Consider the following 13,556-nt stretch of genomic DNA (forward strand, 5'->3'; position numbering starts at 1 on the left):
CATTTCTACCAGCTGTGGCAGCTTGCTGCTTTTCACAGCAAACAAAACATACTTTCTTCCTAAGTGAAGCTTCTGTGGCTTGCATTCTACTGTGGCAACTACGATCATACTTTTCACAACTGTCTTTTACATACAAAAAAACCAACACTCTATTTCTTTGTACATTCACAAAAATAGCTTATCTCAAACTAATTGTACCCCAAGGCTAACTCTCAGTAGTCCTTCCCTAAAGTAGGAAAACTTCCATTGATGATTGTCAGGTTCTGTTACTGAGCATGTACCTGATGTTCTGAGCTCAATTTGTAACTTGTGGCATTGAACTACTTGTATAAAAACTTGATCCTGATTAGATAAGGAAAAATTAAAAATTAAAAGCAGGATTTGGCCAGTCCAAAATTTTCTAAATTAGTTTCTTAAGCCATCAAAACTGTTCAGTAAAATTCCACTTACATACAGTTACTCTGTTCCTAGCTTGAATTATATCTTCAGGTACACAGCACAGGTAGGTCTATGGAACACTGAAAAATCAAAGGGTGGAGTAGTTTTAGATGGCAAATCTTACTCTGTATATAAGTATAAAGTAATCTAATAAGAGGGAAGGGTAGTACAAAAAACTCATTTAAAATCCAATGTGTTCCTCTTTTGTATATATTATTTCCTAAATTACAAATATATTGTACAAAGCTTGCTTCATTTTATCAGCACTGTTATCATAATCTCGGATTATGCAACCAAAAGATTTTTGTCTTCTACATGGCACACATAAATGCATGCTCGACTGCCCATCACTGTTACTAAAATCATTAAATAAACATATAACTACTTATTTCCTGCACTTACATATAATTTTGGGACACACCATTGAAAGGAGTGTCATAGTCTTGAAGCAGAAGCAGCAATCAATCACCTGGCTTGGTTGGCAGGTATAATCTCTAGACATGACAGCATTAATTTTGTAACCACAGAGAAGCAGCTTTTCAACATTCTAAACGTACATAATATACTATATTGGAAGTCTGCCTTTTTTAAAAGCTTTTGGTGCTCCCTACCTTAAAAATAACATCAGAGAGCATACAGAAGTGGAATCCCCATGAGTCTCTAAATAATTTCAGCTCACATACCTTTTATTGAGCCAGGCATCAGCAAAAGAAGTCTCGTGTCTGTCAATACTTGATGCAAGCAGAGAGAAACGAGGACAAATACTTGAAACAGATTAGAAGTAGGAAGTTGGGTTTTTCTTTTTTTTTTACATTGCTGTCACTGTAACAACCTTCACAAAACAGGAAGAGATGAAACAGAAGAAAATGAAGTAGCATTTCACTCTCTTCATATCCTTTATCACTGTTCGTGTAGGAACCTCTAAACAGAATCAACTGTCTTCAAAACACAGGTGTTTCATGCACTGTACACAGTCATATTATTCAGTGACACACACTGACACAATGGTAGATTGTTTTCTTTATACCCTTAAATATAATTTGCTGGTAACTTTACAGTAAAGGTCTCTCTTAAAATGTATTGGAAAAAAGGAAAATGGTAGATAAAGACACTTGCTACGTTTGAAATTATAAGCTTATCCAGCATGGGTATTACCCACCAGCTTCTTTGAATGGTGCTCTGCATTAGGGTAAAAAAGCAGTAGCCAGGAGGGAAAATACTTTGAGAATGTTAAAAGTGTTTAGGTCATGTTCAACAAACTTCCCTAAAATTTGTGAAAAGCTATCAGGAAAACAGGATAGGGGACAATCAAAAGAAGTGAGAAGAGGTTTACATTTTATTTGTGGGTTTACTTCCTAATGAGTGCTCAGGTAAAGCGGACAGCAGAGCCAGGGTGTCCTGTTAGGGGGCAGCTGTTCTTTAAGCCAACAACGTTTAAAATAGGTACTACAAATGACTACTTCCTCCTGCTATTAGACTGAATCCCAAACTGGAACATGCATTTCCTATTATGTTACAAAATCAGCATATCTAGCCTGTAAAAATTCCTTAGGAACACTGTATTACGGAAAATGTAGCTTTTAACCTTGCTCTGATGAGCACCTGTCCAGTTCAGATGGCTGCAGCCTGTATTTTGTAATTTTATACTGGTGAAACTGTAAAGTTAAGATTGTCCAATATACACCATAGTGGAAGCTCTTTCTTTTAGTAATTCAGATGACAGTCTAATGCCAGATGTATCAGTGGATCTTCACTCTATGCAGCTTTTTTGATCTTGGAGAGTTTTGCCTGCTGTTTGGATTGCTCTTAGTTTGTTTCTGGACCCTATTTTAGTAGGCTTCTAATCTGGGAGGTGGAGAAATATTTTTCTTATTCTTCCTGTCTTTCTTGCCTGTCATTTAGTTATTCAGGACACACACACACAAAAAAAAAATAAAAGGCCTTTTACAGGGCCTAGTATTGTAGCTTAAAATCCTTCTAGTTTCTATTGCACCCTTAACTGCTCCCAGTAATTGGTAATAGCACTGCAAATGCTCAAAATCAGTGAATCTAGAAAACTACTTGACACTGTGAACTACTTTACAATTACTCATGCTGCTTATCCACAGACTCATTCTGTCCATATGGATAAAACTACTTGCAGCAGCTAGTTTCAGCTCTCCTGGGAGATACTTTCCTAAAGGAATGGATTATCACATATAAGTGAGATCTTCTGGAGGAGTAGTGCATGCTACAGTCAACAAACTAACAGAAAAAAAAAGATGCACATCTTAGAATAGAATCCTGGCAGGAATCAAATCATACAAACAGATGATTATGGGCATTTTACATAACCAGTCACAAGTAGTTTCTCTTCAGTTTTATCTCATATCTGAAGTCCATTATATTTTGTTCCACTTTGAGACTATTATTATTTTAAGTTAAGGTGAACTTAACTAAAAGGAACACTTTAAACAGCCCTAATAATTACAGCAGTATGCTGGAACTAGGGACAACTCTAAAAAATATATAATCTTTTTAAATTCATTACTTAGAAGACTCAGCAGCATATCAAATTCTAAATGCTAAAACTGAAAACTTCTTATCCCGACAGGCTTAAAGAAGCAGTAATTGAATAAAGCAAGTTACAGCTAAAGCAAGTGACTGCATGGATGTTTACCACTATCACACAAGTTTCAGGGCTCAGCAAAGTCTTTTGAAGCTTGATGTAAAATCTCTAAATCTTGAATAAGTGACTTGAATCTGCTAGACCCCACAGCATCTATGATTCTTCCCATTTACATGGATGCTGTAATGGCTAAAAGTATTTGAACTGTACACTTAATACAGAAGACCACTATTACACTGCATTAGTTCTATTTGAAATTAAGTGATTTTTGTTTTCTCTGACTAACCAATCTATTTTTGGGCGTCACTTCTTAAGCTGGAATCTCTATGTAAGACTACTTATATCCATTTAAGTTCAAAGCATTATCCTGCTCAGAGAAACCTGATTAACTTCAGTTGGCTCAATATACAGCAAAATATTTGGCTTAACTATCTATGAAGACAAGCCTACTGCCAGATACTACACAGTTGGGGAGCATGTGATGTTATACTGTACTTCACTCTCAGTTCAGATCTTAAACCCACACACCACTGGTGTGCATTTCTAGGGTCCAAGAACCTGTGGAAAGAGCTTCTTCAGGTGTCTATAAAGCCCTGCATCCTTCAAAGATACCTAGAGGGTGTTAGTCAAAGATGTGATCAAGTGAAAGTAGCAATAAATATCCTATACTAATAAGGAAATAGATTTTTAAAACCCCACCAACTACATGATTTAAAGTACTTTACAAACTTATATTAAGAGAAAGCAACTTACAGGATTGTAAACTGTTAATTTTTCTTATGAAGACAAGGATGACAATGATGACAGCACACAACTCCTTATCGTCAGCAGAAGATACAGATACTGGAATCATCACTTCTAAGTTGCTAGCCTACCACTGATGGCTAGAACAAGGTGTTCCTGAACTCCCCTAACTGACTGAACAAAACTTCTACTTAAATATTAGTGTAATAGTGTCCCACAGGTGCTTTAAACACTACTGGTTTAATGAAAAAGAAAAGTTTGGGAGTGCACCCTACCCTAATTCTGACACTTTCTAGTCCTCAATTCAAAATAGCAAAATGGAACTGATACATTTCTGAATCAGCCCAGAAATTACAGTTAATCTTGCTGTACTTCAAAACTATTTCTGCCTTTTCCCTTTTCTCAAACTGAGAAACTTCATACCTTGAAACGTCTCATAACAGAAGTAGTGACTTCACCTTTTCACTTGCTCTTAAGGGATGTATCTGATCTTACAAGGCTGCAAGTTCCACCAGCAGTGTGCACACTGCTATAACCATAATAAAAAAGTTGAGAGCCTCAGTTCCCTGCAGAGTGAGGCTGAAAATGTGTGACTATCTAATTTCCTGAAACCCTCACAGGCTTTCAATGACAACATTTCTTGCTCAAACTGTGACTTTCAGAAATCTTGCTACTTGTTAAGAAGTCATTGTTCCTGAAGTTTTGCCCTGCTTCTTGTTAGAATAGTGCAAAACAACAAGGAATCATCTTGATTGAACCTAGAATTTCTTGTACCATATCCTGAGGACAAATATTTTTGACATTGCACTTCCACAATGGTGTGGTATCAGCAAAATTAGTTTATTTATTTTTTTTAAACACTGTACCAGAATACAGTATTAAAACCTGTGAAGAAGAGTGTGGTCTGTAATACTTTTCCTTTGCTCTAGAATAGCACCGCTTTGATCATCAGTATAGTTTTCTATCTTTTTGGTTCTCTTTTTCTTGAATATCCATAAATGAAAACATTCAAAAGTCTTAAATCAATAAGAACATTTTTAGCTAAAATACATTTTAGAGTATAAGTGAACATTGTATTGGCCCTTTGATCTCTTCATGCAATTTGTATGAGAGAATATTTCCTATTCTACTTCTCATGCTGGTACTTTTCTCAGGTCCAGCCATAAGAAATGCTTTCTAGTTTATTTTATGTCTTTATTTAAAATTGACACCACTTCTTGCTAAAAAGAAACTGATCAAACACATCTGTTGGTTTTGTAACACTGTTGTTGGCTTCACAATGGACAAAAAAAAAGGGATTGTTAGTGCTCACAAAATCTAAAAACCTCAAAAGATTTCCAGGCTTTTGTCCTTTGATCAAATTCACTCCTGTGCATTTCCCTTGTTAGGAAAGAGTTAACAGCCTCCAGCCAGCAGTCTATAATCAACAGGTTGCTCTAACAGAAAATAATAACCCTAATCCATCTTTTAAAGTTTAGGAGGTTGGACTAAATGATGAAGGAATAGTGATTAAAGCCCTCTTAAAAGCAGAAGTGGGGACAGGAAAATGCTGTGTGTTACAGGAAAAAATCTTTCTCATTGCTAAGTGAAAGAACCATCACATTAAGAAAATGGTAACTTTTAAATTTCTGTCTCGCTATCTAGAATTTAATTATCTCTCTCTCTGCATAGAATGATAACAAAACACTTGCTAACCTTTTGGTGGCCAATTCAGAGGCAGCTGGAGAGGTTCAGGTCTCTGGAATAGCGTTGGAAGAAAAGCAGCATCCTGTTTTCTTTTTTCAGTGTCTTTCTCTTCTCTTTTTTTTTAAGCATGTGAAAATTGACAGGTGGGTGGTGGGGTGTGTGCGGAGAGAGGAGGAGGTGAAGCCAGCCCACGCCTGGTGTAGGAAGAGTTTTAATGGCCGATGCTGGTAATATGGTTTGCTGCTACAGTGTCTGCACTACTGCAGCTCTGTGTGTGGGCGTAAAGAAACGACACGACTGGGTTTGAAACCATTACACTGAAGATTTGCAAACAGTTAAAAACATAAAAACAACACAACCCCATCAGACACAAATGAAAAATTATTGCTGTCTTTTCTGTCATCTTTTCCTGAGGTTTCTTTGGTGGGGTTTATGTGTGGAGTTTTTTTCATGTAGCAGATAAAATCCAGTCAAGTTTTTTCTTCAGCCTCTAAATTAAAAAAAAAAAAAAAGGTGAATTAGGTATTTAGGCATGTTTTGATTTCACACTGTGACCACTTGGTTATGGGGTTTGCTGCTATTTTTTTTTTTAATTAACCTAAAGACCTTGTATTCCAAAACACATCCAGATTTCCACAGTAAAAGTATTCAGAGGACACTTATATTTCTGCCTTTTATATGCTAAATAGGTACCCAAATCTTGATAGCATCAAGTGTTATGGTACAATAGATAGAGAAGCCACTCCACAACCAACCAGACAGGAAATCTTAGACCATGACAATTTCCTTGAATATTCCACAAAACATAGCCAAGGAGAAATTAGACATCCTGGTAGCCCATTTGTGTTCAGCAGTCCAGCAATGTGCCAGGCTTCCTCATCCCAATCAGGCAGAAAACAGGCTTCAGTGTTTGTTGTAACTACTGGCTATGATGGATACCAACAGGAGTGAGACAAAGGGACTGTTCTCTACAGTATCATGGGAGTGAGAGGAAAATGCTATTCAAACTAAAATACAATTGCTATTGCAAGAGAACATGAATTTAAATGGTTATGAATACACTGGGTTTGGGAGAGACAGGTGGAACTCTTTTATCAGACAAACAAGAACACTTCTCAAACATATTTCTGACCATGAAGACTTAAATTGAGACAAAACAGTTTTAGGAAGAAGCTTAAAAACTTCAAGAAACCTTTATGACTTGCTGCTCCATGACAGTAAGGGATGAGCCCTTCTTAAATACCTGTATTCATGTATGTATGAGAGAAGACATCCAGCTTGAAAACCGTGTGCTTGGACACAAGGCGTATGCATTCTTGAATGCAATGGTTTAGGTGTGCATTTTCTCAAATATTCAGATGAGCCCCAAATCAACCAGGATTTCTATTGCATTTGGTATTCTGCTGACAGAGAACAAAAAAGCAGGGCATCCAGATACTTAGGCAATGGGGAAAGAGAGGAGACACTTTGTGATGCTCATATTGCTGTTTAGTGCTACATAGTATCAATGGCAGTTCTTTACCCCATATCCTGGACATGGTGTGAAGGAATCAGCGGAGAGATCCCAGTGTCAATGACCCAGAGCTGAATGCCAAATCGTAAGTCAGTGTATGAGTAAAAACAGCAAGACTGGACTTGAGACTAGTAATCCCAAACTTTAACAAAGAATCTGATAAAGGCAGTTATCTCACTACATATGAATCTCACTACAGTGAATTAAAAACAATCTTCAGTTTTATATCTATCTGGTACAACTGCCAAAGAGATATTACTACTAATACACAGAAGCACAGCCTGACTTGGTATTAAGTGGGATCTGGCTACTAGCTGCAGTAGAATCATAGAATAGTTAGGGTTGGAAAGGACATTAAGATCATCCAGTTCCAACACCCCTGCCATGGGCAGGGACACCTCACACTAAACCATATCACCCAAGGCTTCGTCCATCCTGGCCTTGAACGCTGCCAGGGATGGAGCATTCACAACCTCCCTGAGCAACCCATTCCAGCACCTCACCACCTTAACAGTAAAGAATTTCTTCCTTATATCCAATCTAAACTTCCCCTGTTTAAGTCTGAACCCATTACCCCTTGTTCTGTCACTACAGTCCCTAATGAAGAGTCCCTCCCCAGCATCCCTATAGATGCTTCAATTCTTCTTTCACATATAAACTAGCTGAGGTCAGCTTCAGGAAAAATTTGCCAGAGAAATGTCTGTGGCCTCAGCTGATACAGAAAAGTGTGTGTTTAGAGAAAGAAAAGAAATATGGCTCCCATCAGGGTTATATTCATGCAGACTGAGGGCAACTGTACAATATGCTGTAGATTGAAACTGAAATTGCTTAAATCAATTAAGTAAAACTGGTAATTTCTCTAGCACTGTAAATTTTTGGTGTGTATAGAAGTGCAAAAGACAGGTTTTACCTTTCATGTTACTTTTTCTCTAAATTCTAAATTAATCTCTGTGTACTCTCTGCTAAGTGAAGACACATTTTGCCCAGTTAACACTGTGCAGTTAGTGAGTAGTGTCATTTGAATCCTTGAAGTCATATTAAAAAAACCCCAACTAATTACAATTTTCTTGACCCAGTTTGAAAACTGTAGTAGCAAAATACACAGCCCAAGGTAGTAACTCTAAAAGGTGTGTGTTAGTTAGTTTTGTTTCAGTATGTCATGAACAACTACATACAGTGACTCTAGTAGTTGTATTTCCAAGCCACTGCAGCATTCATCATTTCTGCCACAGTACTGGCCACTTTGCTGCAGATAAAATAACATCTGGAATGTCTGAATGTACCTAATCCTCCTCTGAGGACTAGTCCCATGAAGAAGCATTACATAATATTGCTATCAGTCATCACACAGATGTGGTGACCTTTATAGATGTGAACTCCTAAGTTTGAATGTACAGAAGTTGTGGTTAACAGCAAAACTTCCATTTGACCAAAGGCACATTTCCACCATGGTACTTAGCATGGGGTTTTTTCCCCCAAAGATCGAGCTCTGTAAATTGACAGAATCTTTTAAAGCAATTATTAAGAATCTGAGAAAAAAATGAAAACGAGTAATATTTAAAGCAGGAGGAATGAAAAGCATTTTAGTAAATTGACATCCAACTATTGACTTAATTTCAATACTGCATAGCAACTATTAAGATTCATATGGCACTTTGGTCTGTTTGTTGAGACAGCAAGAACCACCACCTAAAGAGAAATGTAACCGCTCATGTATTGGTCAGGCCCTACTGAAAAAAAAGTCCAAGAGAAAAGAACTTTAAGGCAAAAATGTGCTTGAACAGCAAAAGGGAGAGAGACAGCTTCATGAGAAACAAACGTGGGTCTACTTGCCAAAGAAAAGCCAGTACAAGGAGAAAAATAAAACACAAGGCAAAAGTAATAGATCCCATAGAGAATTAGACTTGAGGGCTGCTGAGAAAATGCTAAGGCAATCATAAAAATGAAAAGATTCAGCTGGTTGTGCTTACAACTTGAACATTTCCTAAGAACTGAATTTCTTCTTTAAAGTGCTTGCATTATTTTCACATCCATGCAGACATGGGAGGGAAGGCTAGCCTCAAACCATCTCCCATTAAAATCCCACAGAGCTTTTTTGCAAATTGAGATTTAATATGTTTTAGGTAAGGCTCTAAATGCTGAATCATCATCATCATACAGGCTTGATTTAGGGTTTTACTTGGTTTGAGGTTTTAGTATTAATTCAGCATAAGCAGGTCTCCTGAAAGCTGTTTTATGGATTAATTCACAAGGATAGGCTACAACCCAAGAAAAAACTTAAACATCTTAGAGAAAAAGCAGATGTGTGAGTCTAGCTTTGCTTCTAGAGTACCAGGTGACAGGGTAGATATGACGAGAGCTCCTATTACTCCTCCTTGCTTAAGTCATTCTTTTGCTGACAGTTAGAAGGTTAAAAAGTGAAATATGCTATTGTGCTTTCTCTACAAAATAGATGTTTTGCAGAAGGAATATGAAAGGTCTTCCCAGGTCTTTTAGACTGCTAGAACTATAATATTTTCAGGCTTATCACTCACAAATATGAATAATTACAATTATGATGCACTTAAAAGCAATGAAGCTTTCAGAGTAACAGTTGCTGCAACTCAAAAGGTCACTAAGGCGGGCTGCTTCTTACATATGCACAAACTAGAGTATAGTCATCCTAATTTTTCCATCTGTTTCTTGTTTGTCATAGAAAAACATAACTTGAGGGTTTCTGACAGCATTCAGAAATGCTCTAAAAGCCACCAGCTACACAAGCTTAAATGTACTTTATGGAAAATGGGACTAGAATTTGACAAGGTCATTGATCATTTGAACCAACTTTCAGATCAATGTCAAAAATCATTAAAGCATCAACTAGGACTGTAGAAACAGCAGTCCTGTCACCATGACCCCAGGCCAATACCAGTCACCGAGGTAAGCCCATGTTCCACACCATGCAGCCAACTCAATTATTTTGTTGTTGTTTTCACCTTAAGTTTTTATGCAGGTTTACATAGTTTATGTAGTTCTATGTAGTTGTGTTTTTTTCTCAACATGTTGTCAAGGAAACCTTACTTTCCTGTAGCTTAGTATCCAGCTTTTGATTGCTACAGACACAAAACAATTTAGGTTTTTGAACTGATTGATATACTTTCCCACCCACTGTGAATGCTCTGAATACTATAGGCTGGATAGAGTGGAAGGAAGACCTGGTTCTTGAAGATTCAGTCCTTCCAAAATGCCTGTGGGAAATCTGCCAATTAACACGTCTATGTATTAATTTTATTACATTATTTTACATTTTATATTTTATATATATATAAATATTTTACATTCTATTATGCTGTGTGCTATCCACTGAAAAACAGCTCTATAATCTTAATGGTGTCCTCTCAATTTACCTCTACCAAAATTCCTCTCATTTTATTGTCTTTGAACAATGCTGAGTTCCTCTTCTTTTGGATTATGTGAGAGCTGCCTGCTATATTTTAGTAATGAAGTTAAAGTTGCACATTCCTTGTATCCCTTTCTTGATCTTACCTAATATTTACACAGCTCTTCGCTGGGAAAAAAGTACTCTATGTATAATGTACACAGAATTTATGATGCACTCCAGGGAACAGCTGCTCTTCAGTGCCCAGGTGTGCAATAGTACACTCTGTACTCTGCCCATGGTTAGCTTCCTGTGGAGCACACTACTCACACCCCCATGGCAAAGCACTCGGTCAGTCTCAGGCTTGGTACCTATTGATTATGTCTTGTCCTTGCTGCCTGATAAGTTTTTTCGGCATGCTGTGTAAAACACTCACCTGCTCCATGCATGCCACACAGGCGTCCCAGTTCTTATCACAGGCTTGAGCATGCCGTTCGAATTTTCACCCGCATGAAGATGATCAGTGAAACATACAGAATGCCTCACACTACTGAACAACTTCAATATAAAGATGGGAAGTGGTCGTGTGAAAAGAGTACTTGTAGCTTCCTGTCAGAGTGAAGTATATTATTGCACTGGACTTGTATTTCAGTTGTATATCATGGTAAAAGATATTTCTGTCATTCTCTCCTTTGGGTTTCATGGAGCTATGCTTCTATCTGTTGTCAAGGAAACACCTATTTTTTTTCCCCCCTTGCTCATTAATGTCTGCATTTTTGTTTCCATAGCTACAAAGCAACCTGTGTTTTAAAATAGCAGTAATTGGATTACCATGACTTTTTGTATTTTATTGACACCACTAATGGCTCCCATTTTCAAAAGCAGACACCAAAACTGTATCAGCAGTTTTTCAGCTATTAACATTTGTTATCTCCTTGTCCTGAAATACTGGGTACATGCTAAGAAGTCTTCAGCATCCAAACACTCACTGCACCCAGACTCAGACTCTGTAAATGGGATTCTAACTTATTTAGTTCTTGACAGGAATGGGCAAGCTGCTGTTGTATTTAAATGCAGTTTTCTGTCCATGCTAATAAGTTATATGCAAAACTGGAGATTTCACCTGTTTGTTCTTCTGTTACAAATTACTAAAGATTCCTTAAATAAATGCAATGAAATGTGACAGTTAACTTTTAATTGTAGGTTTCCCTGACCATGCTTTGCTTTTGAAGTACCAGGTGATAGGGTGGTAATGAAGAGAGCTTCAATTACTCTGTATTGAATGAGCATCTCATTGGCACAAGCTGTATTTCCAAGCACCTGTTCTATAATGCCTTAGTCTTGGCACAAAATATGAGCTGAAATTACTGAAAATAGTCTGTTTTTCAGTTGTATTAGTTTTAATTTCTGATGGGCACCTGCAAATAAACGCAGAGGTTCTGTTGTGGATCTGGGAGGTGTTAACCCCAACATCTAACATGTTATTGATCCATTATGAATAATCTGGCAGAATTTTTACAGCCAGATATCTAGCCAACTCAGGATACAGGAACATGGAAAAAGCACAAAGAATTGAGAGCACCAGTGTTGCTAAAAACTAGTGTTACTTAGCAGGGGCATAACTCATGTTTTCTTAAGAGAAAAACTGAAACTCCTAGACAGGCTGTTCCACGTGTCTGTCTGTATGCACACTCCTACCATGCTGAAATTGTTACTATGCTGTCTTTTAACACTTCTAATTTATTTTTTACAATGTACTTGCTTATTTGAAGTCCTTACAAAGCACGATAAATCCATATTCTATACCTTTAACCTTCCTTTTTGGTATCTCCCTTTCCTCCTGCCCCAGCACAGCTTGTCCCACACCCCCTAATTAGGAGTCACCCCTGTTGTGGCTGCCTGACCAAGCAGCAGGGTTTCTGCACTCTGTCTAGTGAGTCCCAGCCAGCAGACACATACTAGTCCCACAGTCTAACTTGATTAAAATTAACCCATAGTTTAAAAAGTCGTAAGAGGACAGAAAGAATGACTGGATATCACCTATTTCTTTAGAAATACAAGCTAAAGAGAGTCACCAGCCTAGAAAGTTTCCAATCTAGATATGAGAAAATAGTGACAAGTGGTTAGACACAGATAAGTATAAACAAGGAAATCCCTTTAATTTATATATTAGTTTCTACTTTTTCTAAGGACTTTCTGTGTATCCTTGAGGCTTAAACATTGTATTACCATAGAAACAGTATCCTGTGTCATTGTGGACCTTCGTGTAGCTTGTGCTGTTATGGAAACAGTCATCTGAACAGCTGTTCTCATGTTATATATTTCAGTTATTGTGTTCATAAAGATCCATTTCTAGACTATCCTTTCAGTTAAATTCTCTGAAGTATTTAAAATTTTATTAACACCTCAAGGCTGCTCTAAATTAAAAATACAACATTAGAATTAGAACAGAATTTATATTAAGATTACAGTGTCCTTTCAATAATTACCTTTCCAAATCTCTGGCATCTACAGAGGTTTAGAGGAAAAGATGGTCTCTCCTCCCCAACAATCATTAGTAAAACTACTTCAGGGAAACAAACTTTTGAGCCATGTGTTCTGGGCAAGGACTCCTTTGCATGCCTGAGTGGAAATACGAAGGCACAGTGAGGAACTGGGGCTTAGCTGGTTGAACTGGGAATTGGGAATTCTGAAATTTTAATTCAAAGTGAACCATACTTTTGTCTTGCAAAAACCATCTAATATCTTGAAAAAGATACATGTAAGTTGGAAGCTCTACTCCCACTGTTTTTCTTCCTGGGAATTAGGTCCTTAGCTGATCCTAGAGCTTTGAGAAAATCTCCTCAACATTTCCATATTTGTAACAGCTGAGATACTACAACTTACTTATTTCACAAGAGTTCTGTGGGCATAAGTATTTCTTTATTTTCTTGAGTAAAGCCATTGCAGAATCTGTGACAGAATAACAAGGTTTTGAGTTAGTGGTCATTTATCCCTTGTCAGATGTAAATAGCTTCGTGGCTAATTATATTGATTATACCACATGGTTACTACAATTTAAGACTGTAAATGCACACTTTCTATCTTTATCTCTTTCTTTTTTTTTTTCCTAATAAAAATCTTCTACACCAAGGAGGTTATATCCCACCTCTATATTCCATACAAAATACTGGTTATTACAGCTTGTAATGGGAACATTTCCTAACACT

At 37.2% G+C, this 13,556-nt stretch overlaps 1 protein-coding gene across 2 annotated transcripts in view; it reads left to right on the plus strand.

Moving 5' to 3' along the window:
- Positions 1-13,556, plus strand: part of PRELID3B (PRELI domain containing 3B) — a 133,608-nt gene that overhangs the window by 102,584 nt on the left and 17,468 nt on the right. The gene's annotated exons all lie outside the window — the stretch shown is intronic.

The sequence above is a fragment of the Melopsittacus undulatus genome, chromosome 10 (assembly GCF_012275295.1).
Source record: "Melopsittacus undulatus isolate bMelUnd1 chromosome 10, bMelUnd1.mat.Z, whole genome shotgun sequence".
NCBI lineage: Eukaryota > Metazoa > Chordata > Aves > Psittaciformes > Psittaculidae > Melopsittacus > Melopsittacus undulatus.